Source organism: Polypterus senegalus, chromosome 15, assembly GCF_016835505.1.
Source record: "Polypterus senegalus isolate Bchr_013 chromosome 15, ASM1683550v1, whole genome shotgun sequence".
Taxonomy (NCBI): Eukaryota; Metazoa; Chordata; class Cladistia; order Polypteriformes; family Polypteridae; genus Polypterus; species Polypterus senegalus.
This window is the reverse complement of record NC_053168.1, coordinates 23,609,635-23,635,000: the sequence shown is the minus strand read 5'-3', so window position 1 is coordinate 23,635,000 and position 25,366 is coordinate 23,609,635. Positions and strand designations below refer to the sequence as shown.

The following is a 25,366-nucleotide window of genomic DNA, read 5'->3' as shown; positions in this document are numbered from 1 at the left end:
CTACAATATTTAAGCATTTTATTACAGTAAATGGTGCCAACCTTTAAATCAAAGATATAGATGTTGTTTTATTTACCTTTGAAAATCTGGCATAAGTTAAAGGTAATTCCTGAATAATAAACTTTAAATTATTCATTCTTTTTAGCCAAGATTACAGAGCCACGACAGGCTGGCCCTTTTTTAAAAATTCTATAACTTAAATTTCTAGCTCATTATGTCTACCATAATCAGAAACATTGTATGGCAAGTAGATGTTTCACTGTTAACAGGTGCACAAAATTAAATACAAGTTCATGCAATTTCAATTAACAAATTCTCACATTGGAGTGGGTCATACTTAAGAACCCAGTGGCATTAAACATGCATCAGATGTCCTGTACTGACTTGTGGCAAATGTGACGTTTCTGCTCTGCTGGCTCTGACCTAGTCAACTGTAAGTGCTGTTGTTGTGAAACTGAAACATCTCAGATTAACAACAGCTCAGCCACAAAATGGTGACCCTGCTCTGTGGGTTTACATGGCCTACCAAGTGCTGAAGTGCATGACCCACAAAAATCATCTGTCCTCTGTTGTATCATTCATAACATAGTTTCATACTATCTCCGTAAGCAACCTCAGCACAATAATAGTGAATCGGGAGCTTCACTAAATGAATGTTTTTTCATGGCCCAGCAGCACATAAGCCAAAGATCGCTATACACAATGCAAAGCGTCAGCTGGAATGGAGTAAACACACCACCATTGGACTCTGGAGCAGTAGTCTTGCTGGGTCAGATGTGATTCTTGAACAAGATACTGTATATTATATCCCTGGCTTGTGGGAATATGTTCTCTGGAGTAATGAATCATGTCAAATGTCAGGAGAACGCTACATTCCAGTTTGCATACTGCATACTGTGAAGTTTAGTGGAGGATAGGTAATGGTCTGTGGCTGTTTTTCAGGGTTTAGGCTAAGTCTCTTGATTCTAATGAAGGGTACTGTTACTCATACAGCTTACAGAGTCATTTCAGACATGTGTGTGCTACCAATTTTGTAGGAACAGTTTGAGGAAGGCCCTTTTTTGTTCCAGCATGACTGTGCTCAAAGCCAGGTACATAAAGACAAGGAGGAGCTGAAGTGGTCTGCAAAGAGCCCTAAACGTTAACTCTTTTGAACACCTTTGGGATGAATTAGAACACCAATTGAGAACCGGGTCTTCTCGTTAAGTAGCAATACCCAACCTCCAATGCTCTTTTGGCTGAATGGGCATAAATTCCCACAACACATTCTAAAATCTTGTAGAGAGTCTACTTAGAAAAGTAAAGGTTGTTATAGTAGGAACGGAAAGGCCAACACCATAGTAATGCCCATGGCTTTGGAGTGTGAAGTCCAACAAGCTGATATAGGTATGATGGTTAAGGGTTCACAAGGTATTGGCCAAATATAGTGTACTAGCCAACCTGCGGTGTAATATACACTGTATAATTATTTATTGATGGCTGAATACTTCCGGAAAGACACAGTTATCCAAATGGGGTGGGTTTGAGGATACAATTGTAAGTGATTGAAAAGATGGGACTCTGGAGTGCAAACGATGAGTGGTAGCCTCAGCAGAATCGAAGATATATAGCTGACTGTATCGTGGTGATGTGTTAGGATTGGTATATAAAGGAGAGACTTGGTGATAAATGAAAGAATACGGTCCGTGTCCAGATGGTTGAAAGATATCTGTGTGTGTGAAAGTGTTTGTCGCAAATTTTGCATATAAATGTTTGTGTTGAATGGATTTGTACATGGCTGAGGAGATCAATCTCACCTGTGAAGTCTTTGTTACAAAATGTGCAAGTGAAGGTGTGAGTGGAATGAGTTAGTAAGTGTTTCTTGAGAACGCGAGGTGTTTTGAAGCATTGCTGGCAATGTTCACGTTGCATCATTCTTTCAGTGGTGTGTTTTTTTAAATGTGCATTGAGATATCTGTGCAGTCGGAAGCTTTTGTAACAAATGGTGCATTGAAAGTCCTGTGTGGAATGTGTCCGTTCAGTGGTGTGTTTGTTTAAATGTGCTTTGAGATGTTTCTGGAGCGTGAATGTTTTTGAGCAAATGTTGCACTGAAATTCCGGTGTGAAATGCGTCTTTAAATGTTTTTCAGGAAGAGGAGAGTGGGCAGGTGACGTCACATCAGTGTGGCTAGGACGTGGGTGTGTACTCCGTGTGCACATACCGACAGCTGCTGAAAACTGATGTTTTTTCCGTATGTTTGTCAAAAAGAAATGTGTTGAACGATTTAGTGCATTGTTGACACTGAAAGGATTTAGAATGAGTTTGTAAGTCAGTAGAGTGTGTTTTTAAATGTGTGTTGAGATATCTCCGCACTCTAAACGTTTTGGAACAAATGGTGCATTGAAACACCTGTTTGAAATGCGTTTGTTTAGCGGAGTGTGTGTTTAAATATGCTTTGAGATATTTCTGGCGTGTGAAGGTTTTGGAGCAGTGTTGACACGGAAAGAAATTCGTCAGGGAATGCGTTTTGAGATGGTTAGAAAGATATCTGCGTGCGTGAAAGTGTTTGTCAGAAATTTTGCATATAAATGTTTGTGTTGAATGAGTATCTATATATCTTCTTAGCTATAGAAAGCGACTGAGGTGGTGTTTGGTGAATTGTTGCTGTTGTGATGGTTTAACACTCCAGTACATTGTGGTGAACGCTGGTAACAGTCAGGCGGGTGGGCAGGCAGGCAGGCGTTCTCGTCCCATCCTCATAGAGTTGGTGGGCATTTCTCTGTGAGTTGTCGTATCCTATAACTGTAGTTAGCTAGTTGGTGGGCGGGGCTTTGCGAGTTGACGGACGGGGCTATTTCTTGTGTATCCCATGGTTGTCTTCCGGCAGTGTGAATGCCTCGAGAGATAGGGTGGCAGTGTTTGGTGAATTGTTGCAGTTTGTGAGTTAAAAGCTGCGATGGTTTTGCACTCCAGTACATTGCGGTGAATGCTAGTAACAGTCAGCGTGTGTATCCCATGGTTATCTTGCTTGTTCTCTCGGCTTATGGCTTTTAGTGAATTAGTGGGTGGGTCTCTGTGAGTTGACGGGCGTGGCTATGCCATGCGTTTCCCATGGTTGGCTTGCTTGTTCTGGTGGGTGTGGCTTTGCCGTGCGTATCCCATGGTTGTCTTGCTTGTTCTGTCATCTTAGTGAATTATATACTGTATATAGATATAATGTGATGTTTCATGTGAATATATAAATGTTAACCACCCCTGCAGATAATTTGTACATTTTTCTTGATCTTTACCAGTGACATAATGTACTCTCTGTTTTAGTGACACTATGAGCCTACAAAACTTTACTGTCTACTGAATACCTAATCTACTGTGCCTAAGATGTTATAGTACTATAAATCCTTATCAAGGTAAACTTTATTATCTCTCAGTTGGAGTTTTAATTTGTTGTAAGAGTTGCAAGTAAATGACAAAAAGTAGAACAGAATAAAAAAAAGAAAGAAGTAAAAACATATACACTAAGCCACAGGAAAAATCCCAAAATTCTTCACATGTGCATGTAAATTTCATTCAGTCTTGTTATCTTTTATCATTCTTGTTTCAGCTTCTCTGCTGTTATATAGCCTAATTGAGATATAAGAGATCATTTGTACCTTCCTGATTGTTATTATTCTGCAATTAAACTGCTAAAACTGAATTTTAAATGGGAGAGGATAAGTAGGATCATTAAGGATTTGATTAAGCTTTTTAGGGACAAAGTCTGCATGTATCTTTATCATCAATCTAGATTCTTAAATATTAGTAGGTTGTGATTTACTCAATTAATTCTCCATTTATTTAAGCAGATGAGACTGGTGTCTTTTTCTTTCTTAAGTCCTTTTCTTTTTTCACATTTACCTCACATTTCATAAAACAAAAATATCCTCCAGTGTTTTGTCATCAGCATGTTTAAAAAAGATATGCTGATTCACCATTATTTGAATATTTTAAATACAAACCTGAGGGTTTTCCGTTTTATTAGTTTTTAACTATGACAGAGTGCAGTTATTTTTACTTCTTTGCAGTTCAAAAGATTATTGAACAGACACAGAATAAGGTTATGTCCACACTACTAAATTTTTATTTAAATTTAAATAGAGATGTCCATCCAATGTAATGTTTTCACATTGTTTACAAAATTATTCCTGCCTACAATCAAACGTTCGAAAATGCATATGACCTAGTGTTCACCTACAATGGGCATGCGTGCCTGGGTGGAAAAATCCTTGATGAAACGGTAACACTGCCAGTCATGTATGTAGCATTGAAATTGTAAAAAATGCAATTTAGATGCATACAGGTAAGCAAAGCAAAAAGCACCATGGAAAGCAGTGGTCTCTGTGACCATTATGTTGTAATGTGGTTTTCTTCCGTGAAGGGCAAACAATCAGGAAGTGAGATAATGTAATGAGCAGGATCCAATCAGGGAAGGGCTACATAATAAGCATAAACCAATCAAAGTGAGATTAGAGTCTGCGTTTTCAAAACTCTTCTATCATTCACAATGCAATGCTGAGCTGATGATTCCAGAACTGTAGAGCACTAGAGAGTGTCTTCAAAAGTCTCCATTTTTAGGGGTTAAAAATGGCAGAGTGGTGTGGATGAAAAGCGAAAATGGAGACTAATGTCTGCGTTTTTAAACAGAAATGTAGTAGTATGGATGCAGTCAAAGTTTTGAATTAAGATAAGTTCTATCATCTTCTTGATTAACAGACATTGGCTGAATAATTTATAATGTACAAGTAAAATTTATTAACAAAATTCTCACTACATTTTGAGCGTGTTCCAGATAATTAAAAATATTATGTAGCATGGCCAACTGTTCATTTTCAACAGCTAGTGTTGCTCACTAGGTATACTTGTTAGATATACATTGGACATAACTTGTAAGAAACATGATCGAATATAATCTACTTAAAACTCTTAATTGGCACCGAGGTTACAGTAACTAGAGAAAGGGCTTTAATCCTATTTTTTTCAAATATTTTTTAGCCCTAAAACAGTCACTTGTTTTTATTCTAAGACTAGGAACTACTCCGCTATCTGTGAATGGAAACAGTTTTTTAAAATTGATGCCCTAACTGGTCATCACATGCTTGTACATTTTTACAAGTGTTTCTTCCTCAATTATCAACTTTGCCTGATTTTACATATTTAAGTTATAATCTAATGGTGTCAACATTTAATTCATTCTCTCTTTCTTTGTTTATAGCCTTTGCCCGTGCTAAAATAAAATCACTGGTTTCAGACATTCCATAGAAATTATTCAGATCATTTGCAGCAGTGTATTAATTTTGACGATGAACTTAACCATACTTTGCACATACAGTCCACAATTGATTGTTATCCATGGTATGCTCTTTTTTATAACATTATTAAAAACTATCTGAAATACCCGGCGTTGCCCGGGAGGAAATAAAGTGTTTTTTTTTTTAATTTTTTGAGAAAAATATAATTAAAAAGGCGCCCTCTGGTGGTTGTTCCGGGTGTCGTCCATTCATCCATTATTCAACCCGCTATATTCTAACTACAGGGTCATGGGGGTCTGCTGAAGCCAATCCCAGCCAACACAGGGCGCAAGGCAGGAAACAAACCCTGGGCAGGGCGCCAGCCCACCGCAGCATTCCGAGTGTCAATTGGATGATAACATGTATACAAGACAGCAAGATCACCCCCACCCTACTGAGAAGGTTATGGGTTAGGATTGATTTCACCCTATAGTATTTTTAGTCGACCAATGAGAAACATTTGTACCAAGTTTCATGAAAATTGCTCCAGCCATTCGGAAGTGATGCTGTAACATACATACACACACACATACAGTGACTTTTATATACAGGGTGCCCACAAAAACACTCCTTGATTTTAAATGGTAACAAAATCTAAATTTATTGGAATATTCTTTCACCTTTGAGGCTGCAGTTCCATCAACTCATAAAGTTTCACATGGTATCTGTTGATTACATACACTCAGCGTTGCGCCCCATCTGTTACTGTGCAAACATTGATGCAATAATCGAGCTCAGACCAGACTCTCCAAAGCATATCCGGCGTGATCGTGTTTATAGCTTCAGTGAAGCGTTCTTGCAGATCATCTATAGTTACAGGTAATGGAGTATACTCTGTCTTTCATGTACCCCTAAAGGAACAAAATGGACTTGTTAGTAGGCGGATTCACATGAAATTTGCATCTGAAAGCACGCTGCACAGTCGCAACACTTTTTGTTGTATGAAATTCCAACACACAACAGCTGTGTTGCTGTCGGGTGAGCGCCATCCTGAATTTCACGGTCCGCAGTGGAGGTACGTACACTCTGTCTTTCACATATACCCCAAGGAACAAAATGGACTTGTTAGTAGGCGGATTCACATGAAATTTGCATCTGAAAGCGCGCTGCACAGTTGCAACACTTTTTGTTGTATGAAATTCCAACACACAACAGCTGTGTTGCTGTCGGGTGAGCGCCATCCTGAATTTCACGGTCTGCTAGCAGTATAAGGAGTGCACAGCAGAATCTGCGAGGAAAAGAAAACATGTTTTGAATTAATGTATTTTCTGTCATATTATTTATAAACATATTCCAATAAGTTTTGATTTTGTAACCATTTAAAATCAAGGAGTGTTGTTGTGGGCACTCTGTATATAGATAAGGCACACATTTACAAAAAAAAAATTTGGACGTGAGTGTCCATAGTTTTTGCGCGCTAGGAACATTTCTAGAACATTTCAGTAATTATTATTAATCTTTCTGATCATAAAATCGGTCATTATAATAGCAATTGATGAGAGCCTCTCGAGTACCTCTTTCTCTTGTGTGATTTGGCTCCAAAACTAATCAGCACATCATCATCTCATAACAGGCTTAAGCTTCGAGTTTGGTATTCTTCCGTCCAGCCGTTTTAGCTCTAGACCTATCCGCCAGAAACTGTCACAAACACACACACACCCATCATCAAGATATCGAGGCTTTGGGTATCAGGGGACCCTAAAACACTGAGATCCGTCCAAAACCGGAGATTGAAGTTTTTTGATGAATGTAAAGTTTTCACTCCTCCCCCATAGACGATAAGATATGGTGGGGGAGGGCACAAAGTAAATAAATAAATAAATAAATAATCAGTGTTTTTTTTTTTCTCCTCTGTCACACAAATTTAAACTAAACCAAGCTACTGTTGTTTTATGCAGTTGCAGTATACCTATATCTGTCTACTGCTTCTCCTCAGGTGCAATGTCAGAATAGAGCAGTGATGACTCTCCATCAAGAATATTAGCTTTAGTGCCAAGTGTTGGATTTCACAATAACTGGCTAGCACTTTTCAACCATTTTTTCATACTCCAGGTTTTTTCCTTCTACTAATATGACACAAAGTATTTGGGCACAGTTTAGTCTATCTGCATCCGCTTATTTCGTCTCTGGCATTGCACTTGACTGCCATCCTTTTGCCTTTTGTGCTGTGACTTTACATAGCAGCTCCATATGTTTTTTTCATGGTGATTGTTACCTGCCTATGTGGGTTAACAAGCACCAAGGACTTGCATGTAGGCACCATTTCCAAGCTTGGAATTCACGGTTTGTCTTGGTATAAATGTCCTCAGATATATTCTGTTTGCTTTTATGTGAAATTATGTCAGTTGTTCTTTGCATGTACTCTTCTGTTAGGCCAATTTGTCAAGTGAGCTAGAAGCATAGGTAAAAAGATCCCTTGGGTATGCATGCCATCTCATCATGTCAAGGTTACAGTTATAAGAGGGGAAACAGGTTTCCATATCTATATTTAGTCTGTGAAGAGCATGTATGAGGGCATAGGTCTAGCTAAATATAAACATTATTCAATGCAACATATCTTGAGTTTTCCCTTTAACTATATTTAAATATGCAATGCAAACTACCCTTCGGGCAAGTTAAAAAATCTGTATAAAACTAATGCTCTTGGGGTGTTACAGCATTTTGTTACTATTTCACAGAGAATCCTTTGTTCTTTTCATCTCATATCATGCTGTGCTGCTCATGAAGTGCTTTATTTTCTTAACCTTTTTTGTTTGAAATGGAAATCGCTAATACTGTACATGGTAGAATTTTTCAATTTTTCAATTAATATCTAAGGTGCTTTTTCAGTTCTTCTTTTACATTTGTATTCTAAGATTTATTTCTTATTCTAATCAGTTTTTCTGGAGATGTAAATCGCATTACATCTGTAGGCCTTTGTATTATTTTATAGATGTGTTTTTGATTGTAATCTTAGGTTTCAGCCAGAAAGATTGAATTTTATCATATTTTTCTGTTAATGCAGAAATAATAATAGCATTTATTTATATTGCTTATTTTTTCATTTTTAATCTCATGTTTTCATGGATAAAGGACATAACAAAGTTTTTGATAGAACAGGACCCAAGGATGGTCGGCACTAAACGACCGAAAACGCACAAATGTCTATGAAAAAATCTCACGTAACTCGTGTTGCTTAATCACACATCACATCATCCTGTCATATCCTCAGAATGTGTTAAACACATCTATTTTTGCTAAAGTATTGTTAAATAAATAACTCCGGAAAATTCAAGTAGTCCATAATTAGGAAGCCTCCTCACACGGGGGTCACACGTTTGAATTTAAGACCTGCCTTTCTCCCTCATTCATTGGTCAAGAGTCCTTGCCAGTCCTGTCCACTTAATTCTTCTAAAATAACATCAAGTCATGTTTCGAAAGTCCTTAAAGCACTACTGTCTTCCTCACTACTTCGCCTCTTATTCCATGTGTCTATGGCTCTCCGTGTAAAGAAAAAGTTCCTAATGTTTGTGCGAAATGAACCCTTAATGATTTTCCAACTGTGTCCCTGTGTTCTTGATAAGCTCATTTTAAAGTCACAGTCTCAATCCACTGGACTAATTCCCCTCATAATTTTAAACACTTCAATCATGTCTCATCTTAATCTCCTTTTTGCTTAAATTGAAAAGGCTCAGCTCTCATAATGTCTCCTCTTAATTCATCCCCCGTATCCCTAGAATCAGCCTAGTCACTAACCCTTGGATTTGTTTCTAGCACTGCTATGTCCTTTTTGTAGCCTGGAGACTAAAACCGCACATAGTACGCCAGAAGAGGCATCACTGATGCATTATAAAGCTTGAGCATAATATCACAGAATGACCTGAACATTACTTTTAATATTTTATTTCTAGTTCCTAGGTGTTGTCTAGATGGAAAGAGCTTGACTAAGACAATCCTATTGTCACCACCTGAAAAAGAAGAGAACTACAATGTTAGAGTATTCATCAGCATGCCAATATAGTAAGTAAGAAGTCACCATATGCTTACGGGTTACTTGTGTCACCTGTGGCATAATTTTCAAAATTACATATTTTTACCTTATAAGAGACTAAGAGAAAACCAGGAGTTTTTTTACCTGAGCAGTTTTCTCTTGATCTTAATAAAACTGTTAGGTTTTTATGACAGATTGAATAACATTTTTATAACTTTGACAGAACTGCTTTACTTTGGTCTGTTGCATTTCACTGTTTTGAGTGAACAGTGCCTTTTTGAAAGGAGAGAATATTGTTGAAAGATCATCCATTCAGAAGTGAAGGATGATGATGATGCATTGCAGCTCAGTGATGAGTATGAAGCTTGAAAACAACACCAACATCCTAAGTCTGCCTATGCATTTAAAATGTGTTAATAACAGCTTTCATTTAAAGCCCAAATAAAAAGTTGACTATCCCTTGTGCCTTAAAGGTTAGCACAAATTAAAGGTTGTTGAGAGGCATAGTGCTGGGGCAGATTTACAAAATGTAATTCAAGGCAGGATTTTTATTGTGTTTTACTACACTCGGGTCCCAGTCTGAGTGGTTTGTCATGTGGTGAGTGCTCTATCAGCGCATGCTCCGCATCCTTCCCACAAAATCTCAATTGCCGCATAGCCCCAACACATTTCATCAGACATAGTATCAAGATGTTTTGAGCAGATTTTTTTTAATACTTTCATTTTTTGACTGTTCTAATTTGGGGATATGGGTGGCACCAGGCTATCCCAGCAGCATTGAATACAAGGTGAGTAGCTATTCCACAAGGTATACTCACTTGCACACCCGTTAGGCTAACCTAATCCACATCTCTCTGAAATGTACAAGGAAACCTGCAGAAAAGATATAAACTCAACCCAGGGCACAAACCTCCAACCCTGGAGCCCCGAGACCACATTGCAAACCACTAGTCTACTGTTTTTAATAATAAAAATCTAATAAACTAGTGCATAGCTCTATTTTTGTGACACTGCTTCTTTCTTCCTATGTAAACTGGTCACTTTATTTCCATGTCAATCTGACTATAAAGCTATGAATGTTACTGGCGCTGCAGATTAACTTGCCTTTATGAAATATTTTAAAAGGCATGCCCAGCATACCTCATTATAATTAACAATTACCTTAGCAAATATTGTTCTTCTATTAAACCTGTCTTTTAATTTTTGCTTCTAATCACTTTTAATTTAAATTTCTTCTGCGTACACAAGATTTTGATTATTTTCCAGTAACCTAATTTAAGGTTCATTAACATAAACTTGACTTAACACAATGGGAGCCTAGATAGGCGAAAGCACGATTTGAAATACTACTGCTGCTTGGCTGCTACAGTGAGCTTCTGCAGTAAAAAAAATCATTTTATACAGGGACTGCAACTTTTACAAAAGCATGGAGCAGTGGACCTGATGCAAAGTTCAGAAGCATAGACTCTTTGGTTTGTTACAAACTAGAATGATACAGTGATATAGATGTATAATGTCTTTGCTTTAATTTGATCAAGACTTGTGGTAGCATTCTGTTGAAATGCCTACAATTAATGTACAGACTTAAAATATTTCAGTTAAATTCTAAAGTAAGGTTTTATTGTAACATATATTGCCAATGAAATCTCTGCATAATGTGTTCACTTATAACACTAAATTATTCACTTACAGCTTACGTCCAGGTTGAGAGCTTTCCCATCTATACAATAGTCTTATAGCAATAACATAATTCAGTGGCACTGTGGGGAACTTTACAGCATCACAGCGCATACAGTTCAGCTGTCGCACCCTATGACCGTTACAAGTAAAAGAGAGGATTGGAGAGTGGATAAATGGTGCATTTTTAATGAATTCATTTAACCTCTACTGTGTCTGACATACTGTATAATTTAATATTTCAGATGAGAAGTGAATATACTGTATATCAGTACTATATAAAAGGAGTGAATTTCCATATTGTTAAGAAAGTTAAAAAATGCTGTTTGCCTTTTGATACTCTGTGACCTTCATTCATAGGATATGAACTGTACTAACACTCAGCTACAGACATCAACAACCCTTTTAACAATCATTATCTGGGTTTATTAGGTTTGCCTGGATGTTCTCCAAACTTACTTCTTTCACTTTGTACTGGTTTTGTAAAGGTGAGGCAGAATTTTCTGGAATCATTTAATATCACTCTCATATGCATTTTGTACAGCCTCCCTCCTGGTTGGATTTCTTCAATTTTCTCTATTTATATAGATAGACAGATAGATAAATAGATAGAACAATGCACTGTATTGGATTGCATTAGGTTACCTTTATTAAGCCCAAGGGAAAATTTAGATTCATACAGAAGTAGAAACATAGAAAACAAGGATACAGACTCACAAGACAAATAATACAGGCAATTAACCAACCAATCAATCAATCAATATATCAAAATATAAAAATAAATGTATATTATTCTGAAATTTTCAAATGAACTTAAAGAGTATGTCAGGAGGAAGCATTTAATTGCCTGAAAGCACAGAGCAGAAAAGATCTTCAAAGGCACTTCTTAGCACACAGTATGACCAAAAGTATGTGGACACCCCTTCCAAATTATTGAGTTCATGTGTTTCAGCCACAACCATTGTTAACTGATGCATAAAATCAAACACATAGCCATGCAATTTCCATTGGCAAATATTGGCAGTAGAATGGGTCATACTGAAGAGCTCAGTGATTTTAAATGTGGCACTGTCATAGCCATCTTTGCATAGCCACCTTTGCTACAAGTCAGTAAATGAAATTTTGTCTTTGTTAGATCTTCTCCAGTCAACTGTAAGTGCTATTATTATGAATTGAAAGTGTCTAGGAGTAACTACAGCTTGGCCACAAAGTGGTAGACCACACATACTCATAGAATAGGGCCACTAAATGCTGAAACACGTTGCGTGTAAAAATCGTCTTTCTTCTGTTGCACCACTCACAACAGAGTTCCAGATTGCCTCTGGAAGCAACATCAGAACGAGAACTGTGCATCGGAAACTTCATTAGATGGGCGGTGCAGGTGCATACACTTCTTAGATGACAATGCACAATGCCAGGTGTCAGCCGAAGTGGTGTAAAGCATGCCATAATTAGACTCTGAAGCAGTGATGAATTACTGAATCAGATTAATCACACTTCACTATCTGGCAGGTTAATAGATGAATCTGGTTTTGGCGGATCCCAGGAGAATGTTGCCTTCCATACTGTATAGTGCCCACAGTAAAGTTTGATAGAGGTGGGATAATGTTCTTGGGCTATTTTTCAGGGTTTAGGCTAGGCCCCTTGGTTTCAGTGAAGGGTACTGTAACTGCTACAGCATACAAAGACATTTTAGACAATTGTGCACCTCCAATTTTGTTGCAGCAGTTTGAGGCATGCCGTTTTGTGTTCCAGCATGACTGTGCCCCTGTGCACAAAGCCAGGTCCATAAAGACATAAGAGGAACTCAGGTGGCCTGCATAAAGTCCTGATCTCAACCCTACTGAACACTTTTGGGATGAATTGTGAGCCAGGTCTTCTTGTCCAACATCTGAACTCACAAATGCTCCTTTGACTGAATGGGTTCTAATTCCCATAGTGATTCTCTAAAATTTTATGGAAAGCCTCTCCAGAAAAGTGGAAGATATTATAGTCACAAAGGGGGAACCATTTCAGTATTAATGTCCACGGTTTTGGAATGGGATGTCCACTAAGCTTATGCAGGTGTGATGTTTGGTGTCCACAAACATTTGGTTATATAGTGTAGATAGATAATGCTTTATTTGTCCCAAGTCAGGAAAATGTAGGTTTTTACAGAAGTTCAATAAATAAGTAAATATTGTAACAAACAACATCAATCCCCCTGAAATACACACTATAATTAGTAAAAAAAAAAAAACAAAAAAAACTTCTGACTTGGCTAAAGATCAAAAAAGCAGGCACAGTCAAAGTGAGACATCATAAAAATGTATTGATATATGTATAAAGGATCCCCCAATAGCCTTTCTAGACACATTTGATAAATAGTTTTTGTCACAAAGAGAGTGTGCAACCCTGTTCATAATGTCCAACAGTTTGGACTTCATTCTGTAGTCAACTGCTACTTCTGGTGGGTCCAGAGTGTGCCCCATAACTGAGCTTACCTTTTTAATCAGATTATTGAGTTGGTGAACCTCTCTTGAAGTGATGTTATTGGGCCAGCACACCAGAGTGTAGAAAATCACAGTGGCTATACCATAGTTGGAGAATTTGTACAGGAGGTCACCATTCACACTAATGAAGCACGCTCTCCTAAGAACACAGAAACTGCTCTACCCCTTCTTATATAGTTCATCTGTGGTATGGGGCCAGTCCAGTCTATCATTGATGTGGACCACCAAATACACATTTTCACTCAATATCACCTACATTTTGCTCCACATGCCCAAATCAATTCACTCTTATTTGTGTTCCTGTTATACTGGACATTTCTTTTTGTGTTCGAAGTATTTTTTCTTCCTGTTTCTGCCTTTATGATCCTTGTCTTACCCTATATATTTCCACATACAGCATGCATAAATGATTCTCATCAATTATATAGAAGCTTGTTTATAAATCAGAACGGGAGAGACCTTGTCGTGAACTTGGCGTTCCGAAGCACATAGTTCCAAACTCTTCCAATAATGCCCAATAGAGTGGATGTCACTGTCAAACCACAGTTTATAATAGGCAAGCACCAAATCTTTATTAATGAAGGGTTTATTCTTCACAAATAGTATTACAATCACAATGAAGCCCCATGGAGCACAAAGGCAAAATGGAATTGCTTGAAACACAAAGGCAATCCAAATCAAACAACTGTGGAACTGTGGGAGATGCTCCAGATTGATATTAACACTAGAATTACCAGAGCCTACGAAAAAACTCGTCTTTTTAAAACGCTTCTTAAAACCGTTCTCACCTCTGCGCCAGCGTGTTTTGTTAATCTAAATGTGCTGATAAAAGAAAAGCTGCAAGTAGCCGGCTATTCCACCCCCCACCGAATTAGAAAGTGCACAAACCTCTCCCAGCTCATGCCTTGATTGATTTTCTGGGAGTGAAGTGGAGTTTTAGAGTGGAAATAATAGATTGTTGTTTGGAACACACGCATTTCATGTCTGTTCCGTTTCTACAGTAATCTGTGTAAACACATTGTTAAAACAAGCGTTTTTATATTCTAGTAGTAGATGACAAAATGTAGGCATAAACTATATAATGTATGACGCCTGAAGTCCAAATAACAAAGAAATATTTTCACAGAAGGTACAAATCTAACACAACAATTGCGCTTTTATTCAAAAAATATAACTGCAGAAACAAAAGGCCGCCTTAACATGCGACATTGACAGCCAGTTATTATGACTACCTCCGTGGTGCAATAGAATCAGCTGCCGACTGGGAATCAAAAGGTCGCGAGTTCGATCCTACATCACTCCGTTTTGAGAAGTAAACTGCTCTTAATCTTACTATTTTTTTTTTACTATCCAAGAAAATCGATCAAGGCATGAGCTGGGAAAAGTTTGTGCACTTTCTAATTCGGTGGGGGGGTGGAATAGCCGGCTACTTGCAGCTTTTCTTTTATCAGCACATTTAGATTAACAAAAGACGCTGGCGCAGAGGTGAGAACGGTTTTAAGAAGCGATTTAAGGTGGGGCCAGTTCTGAGTTTTTAAGTAGGCTCTGGTAATTCTAGTGTTAAGGAGGGTAGTGACTGGTGGCGATTGGCAGGTGGCCCTACCTTTTGGGGCACCACCTAAAAATTACATGGAACATAGCACAGGTAGCTTACATATACAAAACAAAATAAAAAACAAGGAATAATGTACATAATCAAAAGAAAGATAAAAATTAACAGCCTAATAATCGACAGAAATCAATGAATCAAAAATGAACAAAAGAGACATAAAACATTAATTTGAACTTCAGCCAGGGGAGGAACCCTGTTTGAGACATGACAGTATCACAATGGCTAAAACCATTAACATGCACCCATCTTTTTCCATTCCTCCAGGTCCAGACCATTTTTAACACTAGAATTACCAAAGCCTACGAAAAAACTCGTAAATCCGGCCCACCTTAAATCCGCTCGCACCTGTTCGTCAGCGTCTTTTGTCATGTAAATGTGTCGATAAGCAAAAGCAGCAAGCAGCCTGCTATCCCATCCTCCCACGGCCACAGAAACGGCACAAATTGCTCTCCCAGCTCAAGCCTTGTTTATCAGGGAGTGAGGTAGTACCTAGAGCTGTATAGGCTAAACAAAATATCGTTATTTGTAACACATGCATTTCATGTGCATTCCGTATCTACAAAGATTTATGTAAGTGTAGGATGGCAAGAAATGTTGAACACATACCTAAAAGACAAAGTTTTTTTCCTGTTTTAGTACTAATGACAAAATTTTGTCATTAAGTGTATAATGTGTGAAGACTGAAGTCTAAATATCAAATAAGCACTTTCAAAAGAGGTACAAATATAACAGAACAAGTGCGCTTTTATTCCATGCCAACTGCAGCATTCCAGTTTTACCAGCTTGTTTTATATTCTCTAGCAGTTCTGTGCTCAGTCCTTTAGTTATTGTGCATATTTGTATATTTCTATTATTTTTGTTTGAAATTTAAGATGTTTGGATAACTAATTTAAATTCATAGTTGAAAAAATTATATTCTTTAACAGTCTTCAGAGTTGTAAACAAGATATTGGCTCATCAAAGTCTCGTGGTAAAGTCTCCTTTGCAAATAATAAATTGTAATTATTTTCTTATTTAATTTTTGATATAAATAGTTGTCTCCTTTACAGATTATAAATTGTAATTATTTTCTGAATTAATGTATGACAAAAATAGTACCTTAATGGTATTTTTGTGCAGGGTGTTCTTTATGTCAAATCATAAACCAAAACCCATTTGGAAGAAGTAATCTCCAATTGAGGAAAACCCTTAAATAGCAATATTGTTAGAATGCCCTCTTAGTCTCCATCGAGACTAACCATATGGCCTCTGCTATTGGTATGGGTCTGAGATGTGGAAGGTGTGGTAGGTTTCTTTTAACAAAATTACTAATTTGCTCCCAGCCCTATATAGGCTCATGTCAATTGTAGTCCCTCTGTGGTACATTGTATGTGCTTGGGTTTTGGTGAGTTCTCTTCTTAAAGTTTATTCTTGTTCTTTGGATTTCCTGCCTTTTTGACATTTTTGTTCTGTTTAGAAATTTGACCTTTGTTTAATGTATCTGAACAAAACAGAAAAACAATGATAAAGGTTTAGGGAGTCCACCCTGTGTATTGTCACCACCACTAACAATGGGCAGAGAGCGATCATAAAAGACTGAGTCAAGACAGACTGATTTGGTGAGTGGAGGGTTTGGTCTTTATATTTTCTTAGCAGGATAGGATAGGAAGGGAAGTGAGGTTGGCAGAAGGGAGTGGTCTGGTACCAGAAGTAGGTGGAGTTGTAAGTGGTCTTCCCTTCTGAACGTCTCGGTAGCTTACTCTCAGCTAAACCCTTGGACTGCCTCCCATGCATATATGTGTGAGACACATTAACAAACAAAATGTGGATACTTCAAAACGTGAGAATATTTTTATAGGCACTATAAATTGTTCCATAAAAAAATAAACTGAATACAGAAAGATATTCACAAACTTTGAGATGCATGGAGTAATTCAATGACTAAAGTGTGTTTATGGTAAAGTAGATATTTATTGACTGTTGGAGATGATGACTATTGTTACCTTTTAAATTTTATGTTTGCTTTGATATTTCATTCATGTGAATTTTGTCAAATCTACTTCTGTGGATCTCGCATTGTTTGGCATTTATTTTAACTTTGAAAAACTTGCAAACATTATGGTCCTATAACTGTTAAAGCTAGTGATAAACAAACAAAAACGGAGATTGAAATTTAGCAAATGTTTTGTGGCATTTGTATCTTTATTTATAATTCTCAAAACTCAACATGGTTTGTTTTGTTCTGCAGCATTTAAATACCTGCAAATAAGAGACTTCCAGCTAGCTGAGTACTCTATTTATTATTTTAGACTTTGATGGAAAATAAGCCATGAATTGAATCCATAATGTCTTGCAGCATTTCTTTGCGTATATCAATAAATATGCATTTTTGCAATGTAGCACTATGATGTATAACAGAATAGAAGATAATGAAAGGACTATAAGCATAATTTTACCTCATTTTTCATATAAATGAGAGGAAAATGTTTGTAAAGAAAACAACTGAAAATGCCTTCTATAATACAAATTGTTGAAAGGCTGTTATACTCTAAGACACTATTGACATTTTTTCAGAGACAAACAAATAGATCCACGATTTCCATGTCTTACAAATCTAGTCCATTTTAGATTTTTTCTTTTTTAATTATGGGATGGTAAAAATAAGCATAAAAAATTGTTAGGAGTTTTATTGAGTGGAATGTGAATAAATATATAAAGTACAAGAGATCAGGTTATGTTATTTTTAGTTAAGGATTCAGCTAAATGTGCAGTTTTATGAGAGTTGACCATACTTTTGTGTCCTGCTATATTTATTGGTTGTGATAAATTCATTCTTAGTTTGCCTATAAGGTTATTTGCCAGTATATCTACCTCTAATATTGCAATTTCTCCTTTGTTAACGGTGAAAAAAAAAATGAGAGAGAAAATATCCCTGCTATCATTACTTTTAAGGATAATATGTTATTTTTATGTAGATAAAGGCCTTTCATGAATACAATGAAATCAAGAAAATTAGATTTCTTCTTGGACATTATAAAGTGGTTAGATTGGCATTAAGAACTATTTAATACATGGATATTCTTTATCCCAGAGTGCACATTAAGAATAAAATCTTATTGTTGAAATGTGCTAAAACTTGCCACAGTTGTTTCTTCTCATCCTATCTTAATAAAACTTGTTAGTGCTGCTACAAACTGTCACGAGGAGCAACATCCAGTGGATCCCCAGGTCATGACCATAATTCGTTCCAAAAACTCTGGTCGTAACCCAATTTGGTTGTGACCCGAAGTAATTTCCCCCCATAGGATTGTATGTAAATACAGTTAATCCGTTCCAAACCGTACGAACTGTATCCTCTTTAACAAAACCCCTGCGTGCGTCCAGGTGTCCGTGTGTGTGTCTTCTGGTGAAGTGCTCATGCACGAGCACGCACGTGTTGTCTCTCCCTGTGCAGAGAGAGAGAGAGGGAGAGACACACACACAGGCCCATGGCGCGTTCGCAAGAGAGAAACACAGACAGACACAGGCGTGAGAGAGAGAGACACACACACAGGCGCGAGAGAGAGAGACACACGCACGTGCACGTGAGAGAGACAGACAGACACACACACACAGGCGCCAGACAGACAGACAGACAGACACACACACAGGTGCGTGCGTGACACACACACGCACACACACAGGCGTGTGCGTGCATTGTTGCAATGTTACTTTTCTTGGTTGTTTATTAAATTACGGATTTTTCAAATGTTCATTTTTTTCCCTGTGCTTAAAACTTATTAAAAAAAAGTGTTTTTAGTGAGTGGTTCATAGCGCTATAGCGCAAACTGTTGCAGTGTTAGTTTTCTCTGTTGTTCAAGGTTTTCTCAGTGTTATTCAATGTTTTTACATTTTGTTTACTATTATGCTGTGCATTCTATAGTGTAATTAACTATATTTGTGCTTAAAAACTTAAAAAATATATATTTACATACAGTTCGTACGGTCTGGAACGGATTAATTGTATTTACATACAATCCTATGGGAGAAATCACTTCGGTTCACGGCCAAATCGGGTTTCGACCAGAGTTTTGAAACGAATTATGGTCGTGAACTGAGGTTCCACTGTATTACTGTCAGAGAAAATTACAGCCATTTTACGGAAATACAAACCAGTATTACTGCGAGAGAAAATTAAAGGTACACAATACAGTGACGCATATTACAGCCACATTCATGGTCCCTTAATATTTAATATGGACTGTTCCTACTAATGTTTATGCACTATTGTTCTAGCGCCCGTTATTGTAACGGGCTTAATGTCTAGTGTAAATACATTTTTGTAAAGATTTTTAAGAACAAAAATAGTTAATTATTCCATAGAATGCATATTGTAATAGTAAACTAAATGTAAAAACATTGAATAACTGTGAAAACCTTGAACAGAGAAAAGTAACATTGTAAGAATTCACGATATAGCCTTACGAACCGTTCGCTGTAAACACTTTTTGTTAATGAGTTTTAAGCACAGGGAAAAAATGAACATTTGAAAAATCCATAATTTAATAAACAACCAAGAAAAGTAACATTGCAACAATTCATGCAACGAACTGAAAAATTAACATTTGAAAAATCCGTAATACAAAAACTAACCATAAACTAAACTTGCATTAGTCGAGTTGTGGCATGAAGAAAGTGAGGAGGAACTGGGTGGAGAGGAGATTACAGTTTTGAGGTAAAGTCTGTGGCGATGCGGGTTCGCTGCATGCTCCCATCTCGCTTCTGGGAGCCCTTAAACCTGTCACCGTCAGTAATGTTACCAATGAGCACGACAGTGAGGCACTACAATGGAGCAATCAGGTGGTGCAAAAAGTGCCAAGTACTTTTATTAAAATCAACAAAACAACAATCAAAAACAATGTCCAAATTAAATAAATTGCAGTGCTTTCAGAATCCTTCAATAAATAACTAATCCCATAAAAACAGAAGTGAAGTGGAGGTTAAAATCCAATAGAAAAAAGTCTTCAATAAATACAACAAGGTTAAAACAATGCTCAAAGCAGTCTTTTTAAAAACAAGCCCGGTGCATTCTTTAACTGCCTTCTAGGCCTTATGCAGCCAGCCATCCTTCTGGTTACTCCAGCTCCTTGATTGCTCAGCTGAAGCAACTGCTTTCTTTTGCCCCGCCTAGTGTCGGCCGAAACACCCCTGCTTGGGCTCACTGCCCAGCTGCCTGCCTGTGAGCACTCGCTCGCTCACACTGGTTCTTTCCACTCTGCTTCCTGCTTACTTCCTCACTGCGCAACCTCCATCTTTCTTTTCTTTTTCCACCCTTTAGCTGTCTCACGCTGTAGCAATCAACCACCATGCCCCCTCGCTAAGCGGCAAGTGCAGCAATTATTTATTTAAAATTGGCCTCTTGACGTGAGCTGTAGACCCGCTATACCACAAAGTCCCTCTGCGCGATGCACATCTGACCGAGAACAATGTACTGTACAAGATGGTCCAGATCTAATTATGCAGATCCAGATGGTCTGGATGACTTTGATTTATGCGGGGACAATTCCAGTTCGGCGCAAAGACAATTCTTCATGTTGTCAGTTTGCACACTTCTCGATGGTCCGGGATTTTTCGGGTGATTTTCTATGTAATAAACTTAAGTTATAACGTAATGAAAGTTGCACAATTAGATCTGGACCACCCTATATAGGGAGAGACTGAACACGTGTGGAAATCATCGACGCGTACGAACCAGAAGGGAAACTGGCTTGTTTTTCACCCGAGTGTGTGGTCGTGAACAGATGAAAAAGTTTGGCAAACTTTTTGGTCATAACCCAATTTGTACATGTTCAGAGACGTTCGTGACCTGAGGTTCCACTGTACTACAAATGGGAATTTTCACATTTATTTAGCTTATACTATTATTTAAAGCAATATTGACAACTTATATTCATCCATTCATCCATTCTTTTCACACCAACCTCATTCAATTCTCGAGGCTCAGTATCAAACACAGTTCTGGAAACAAACCCGGATAGGGCACAAATTACAATGGTACAGGGATAGAGACTGAGCTGATTTTTTGTCAAGAAAAGCTAAATCTGTAACAGTTGTTGCACCATCCATCAAGCATTGGGCACAGTGCAGTTGCCGAATTTGGACATTGTTCCAGCAACTTACTGTGCACTCGCAATCACAGTCAGTCATGCAGTGCCATTTAACCTCACAGATACACGTTTTTTATGCAGTATTTTGAAATGTTCAACTGTCCTCGCTTTGCATAACCCAATTGATAAATTATTTCAGATTTTAAATGGACAAAAGCAAAGTAAGCACAAAATAAAGGAGTAAAGGAGCTACCCACCCATCTTTGGAAAGACCTTCTGTATTTATATACGACAAGCATATGGTGGTACAGCACAGTGTTGTGTGTGACTATATATATATATATATATATATATATATATATATATATATATATATATATATATCTTCTTATATAATACGCTACTGTGGCTGTCCGTTTGTCTGTCCAGGATTTTAAATCACCTGTAGCTTGCAAACCATTTGAAATATTGACCTGAAATTTGGTACACATACTACTAATGTCTACTATCCTCTTTCGGGGTGATGATTGACCTCCAAGGTTATTCCTCTTTTTATTTTTATTTTATTTTATTGTAGAATCAACTCTCGGCAGGACGGCCATACAGCACATACGCACGGGCACCGTTCTCATTCCCTGCCACCTTCGCAGTCACTTCCCCTACCTCTTCATATCTTAAATCATACTTGAGGTAGATTGGAGACTTAAGTGCCAGCTTCAGTGAAAAATTAAAAAAAACATACAGAGTAATTGCAACACAAATACTGACTCAATCGGTTTTAATACAAAAAGATGCTGATGAAAGAAGAGAAAAAGTGGGCCGCTATGGTGGAGAAAAGAAGAGCTGCTCAGGAAGCAGCAAGCGCATCAACCTCTGAGCAAATGAATGCTAAACGTACATAGAAAGAAAGGGATGAAAACTATGAATGGTCTAGTCAAGTGTATTTCACTGCACGTTATTGTGCAGTGTGCTGTTACTGGTATATATATATATATATATATATATATATATATATATATATATATACTAGCAAAATACCAGCTTAGCAGGAGAAGTAGTGTGTTAAAGAAGCAATGAAAAGAAAAGGAAACATTTTGAAAATAACGTAACATGATTGTCAATGTTATTGTTTTGTCACTGTTGTGAGTGATGAGTGTTGTTGTCATATATATATATATATATATATATATATATATATATATATATACATACACACACACATATATAAACATCAATACATATACATACATATCTACATATATACACACACAGCTATTTCAGTATCAGTGCAATACGCTGTTTGTTAAAACGGATGACACCGCTCTTACGTGCAAGTCTGCGTGGATATTATGAACTATCGTATTTGTTCAAGTTCTATTTAAATTTTAAATAGAAGGAATTTTTATTTAGTCGACAGAAATATCTTTGGTAGGAATGGTAAAACAGACAGGAATATTATTCCTGAATAAATCAACTCAAACCTTAAACAACTTATAATATTTTGCTCTCCATAAAAATATATCCTGTCTAAATTATACAAGTTAGAAATAAAGTAAACATTAAAAGAACAAACATTCACATTTCTTTACTCTTATGTAATTTTATATTTTATAAAAAATAAACTTAGATTTTAAATATCACAAAAGATTTTGCTCTCCATAAAAATATATCCTGTCAAAATTATACAAATTCAAATATGAACATGCTGCATAACAAAACCTAGAAATATAAATAAAATGTGTTCCTTTCAGCAATAACAAATCAAATCATTCAGTTGTCTTTGCTTTCTGTTTGGTGTGAGGTTCTGTGTTGTGGAGATTCTCAGGATGGATTGCAGGTGCTCATCAGTGAGGCGACTCCTATGTGCTGTTTTGTTAGTCTTTATCACTGAGAAGAGCTTCTCACACAGATATGTGCTACCAAACATGCACAAGGTTCGAGCCGCATGTAGACGGACTTTTTTTGTTCTTCAAAGTCACCAAAGCGCCGTGCAAACTCAGTGCGCTCAGTTTATCAGCAAAGTGCGTATTTGGGAACACCGTAGTGACGACTTGGTTTAACATTACTTAATAATAGGGAAAGTGGGGCAAGTGGTTGTGTCTCCCATAAAAGCAGCCTCACTTGAAATCACTTTGTGATTGTGCACGGGTAAAACGTCCGCTGAAGTGTCAGATTGTTATTTAATTCTTCTGCTTTCTGTATCTTCTGCATTGCATTCAGGTCTTTCAGGTTACCCTGATGTTTTGTTTTATAGTGCCGTCTTAGATTAAATTCTGTAATTACAGCCACATTAGCTCCACAAATGAGACACACGGGTTCAGTAAACATATACTCAGCCTCCCATCGGTTTTTAAAGGCTCTATTTTCAGAATCAACTTTTCTCTTCAGCATCGTGTGAGCTAGCTTCGCAATAACTTGCAGCATCTTAAGGTAGACTTGATTAACGCGGTAACTGTTCAGCAAGGCAGCTGAAGCGCTGCATTATGGGATCTGTAGTTTATTGTGTTACCAGCGCTTCATATACCCGGGCTTTAATAACAATAATACAGTATATAAAATGATCTCGCGGGCGGATATAATTACGCCGGGCGGATGTGGATGTGACCCTTGAGTTTGACACATATGGACTAAATAGAACTTGAAAAGATATATTTTTCAAATGTGATCGCAATTCAGATAGAGTTGGCGCACTACAGCCTGCATGCCTCAATAAGTCATCCTCCCCTTGCCTTACTTTTTACCGTTCATCTAATGAATACACTGAGTATGGCTTTACCAAAACAATCATTGATGGCGAATAAAGTATCCATTATTGAGTATGTAGATCGGGTATATATATATATATATACATATATATATACCCAGCGTATCGCAGCGGAGAAGTAGTGTGTTAAAAAAGCAAGAAAAAGAAAAGGGAACATTTTAAAAATAACGTAACATGACTGTCAATATACAGTATTTGTTTTGTGAGTGTTACTGAGTGTTGCTGTCATCAAGGATTTGATTATCATTATTTCTTTCAATCAGGTTCGTATTTGTAGGATGTGTTGTGTTCAAGTTACATTCCGTGTTTGTCAATCGTTGTAAAGATGACAGGTTTCATTCATCGATTCGTTTCTTACTGCATCAATAAACAGCTCGTCTTCTTCTTTATCTGAGACCTGACACACTGCATGCACGGGTTTTTACACTGTCTTCCTTTAGCGGGACATTGACTTTTTCCAACGTGTGCTTTGTTTCGCAGTAGTTGGATTTATGAATATGCTTGTATGTATGAGCGCTTCATATTTTTGCTGCCTTTTCAATTGTGTAATTGGTTTTGTTCAGCTCTTTGGAACTGTTGCCTTTTATCTGTGCACTGCGTCAGTTCACGTGAGCCACTCGGTGTACATGCATCGAAGGTTCCCAGCTGTGCTGGTGCCATCTCGTGCTATGTCCATGGCTGTATTTAATGTTACCTTAGTCCTGGCACTTAAAACTTTCTCTCGCAGTTTCGCTGAGTTTGTGTCAAACACCACCCTGACCATCTCATCTTCCTCTCCATAAGCACAGTCCTTCACCCGTGAATATTTACCCGTGGCAGTTTGCTATTGGATTGCGCTGACGGACGGCCTTATATGGGCAGGCACTAAATTACAAACGCCAGCGCAGCCTGTCTATGAACTTAATTTAAAGTGTAGGTTTACATCGTGCTTTGTTTCAGTAGCAGAACTCATGAATATGGTTGTATATGTCACTCGCTTCGCTTCTTATTGTTTTGCTGCCTTCTCAATTATATAATGCATGTTTTCTTCAGCGCTTTTGAGGTCTTCCTGGTTTTCTATGTACTGCGTGATTACGTGGAGGCGTGATGATGTCACGAAACTCCGCCCACGGCGTTGAAGCTCATCTCCATTACAGTAAATGGAAAAACTGCTTCCAGTTATGACCATTACGCGTAGAATTTCGATATAAAACCTGCCCAACTTTTGTAAGGAAGCTGTAAGGAATGAACCTGCCAAATTTCAGCCTTCCACCCACACGGGAAGTTGGAGAATTAGTGATGAGTGAGTGAGTGAGTGAGTGAGTGAGTGAGGGCTTTGCCTTTTATTAGTGTATATATATATATATATCTATACATATATATATATATATATATATATATATATATACAGTGGTGTGAAAACTATTTGCCCCTTCCTGATTTCTTATTCTTTTGCATGTTTGTCACACAAAATGTTTCTGATCATCAAACACATTGAACCAT

General features: G+C 37.4%; 1 protein-coding gene across 2 annotated transcripts in view; it reads left to right on the top strand.

Annotated features, from left to right (window-relative positions):
• LOC120515570 (zinc finger protein ZFAT-like) overlaps positions 1-25,366 on the top strand; it is a 188,792-nt gene that overhangs the window by 63,452 nt on the left and 99,974 nt on the right. The window lies entirely within an intron of this gene.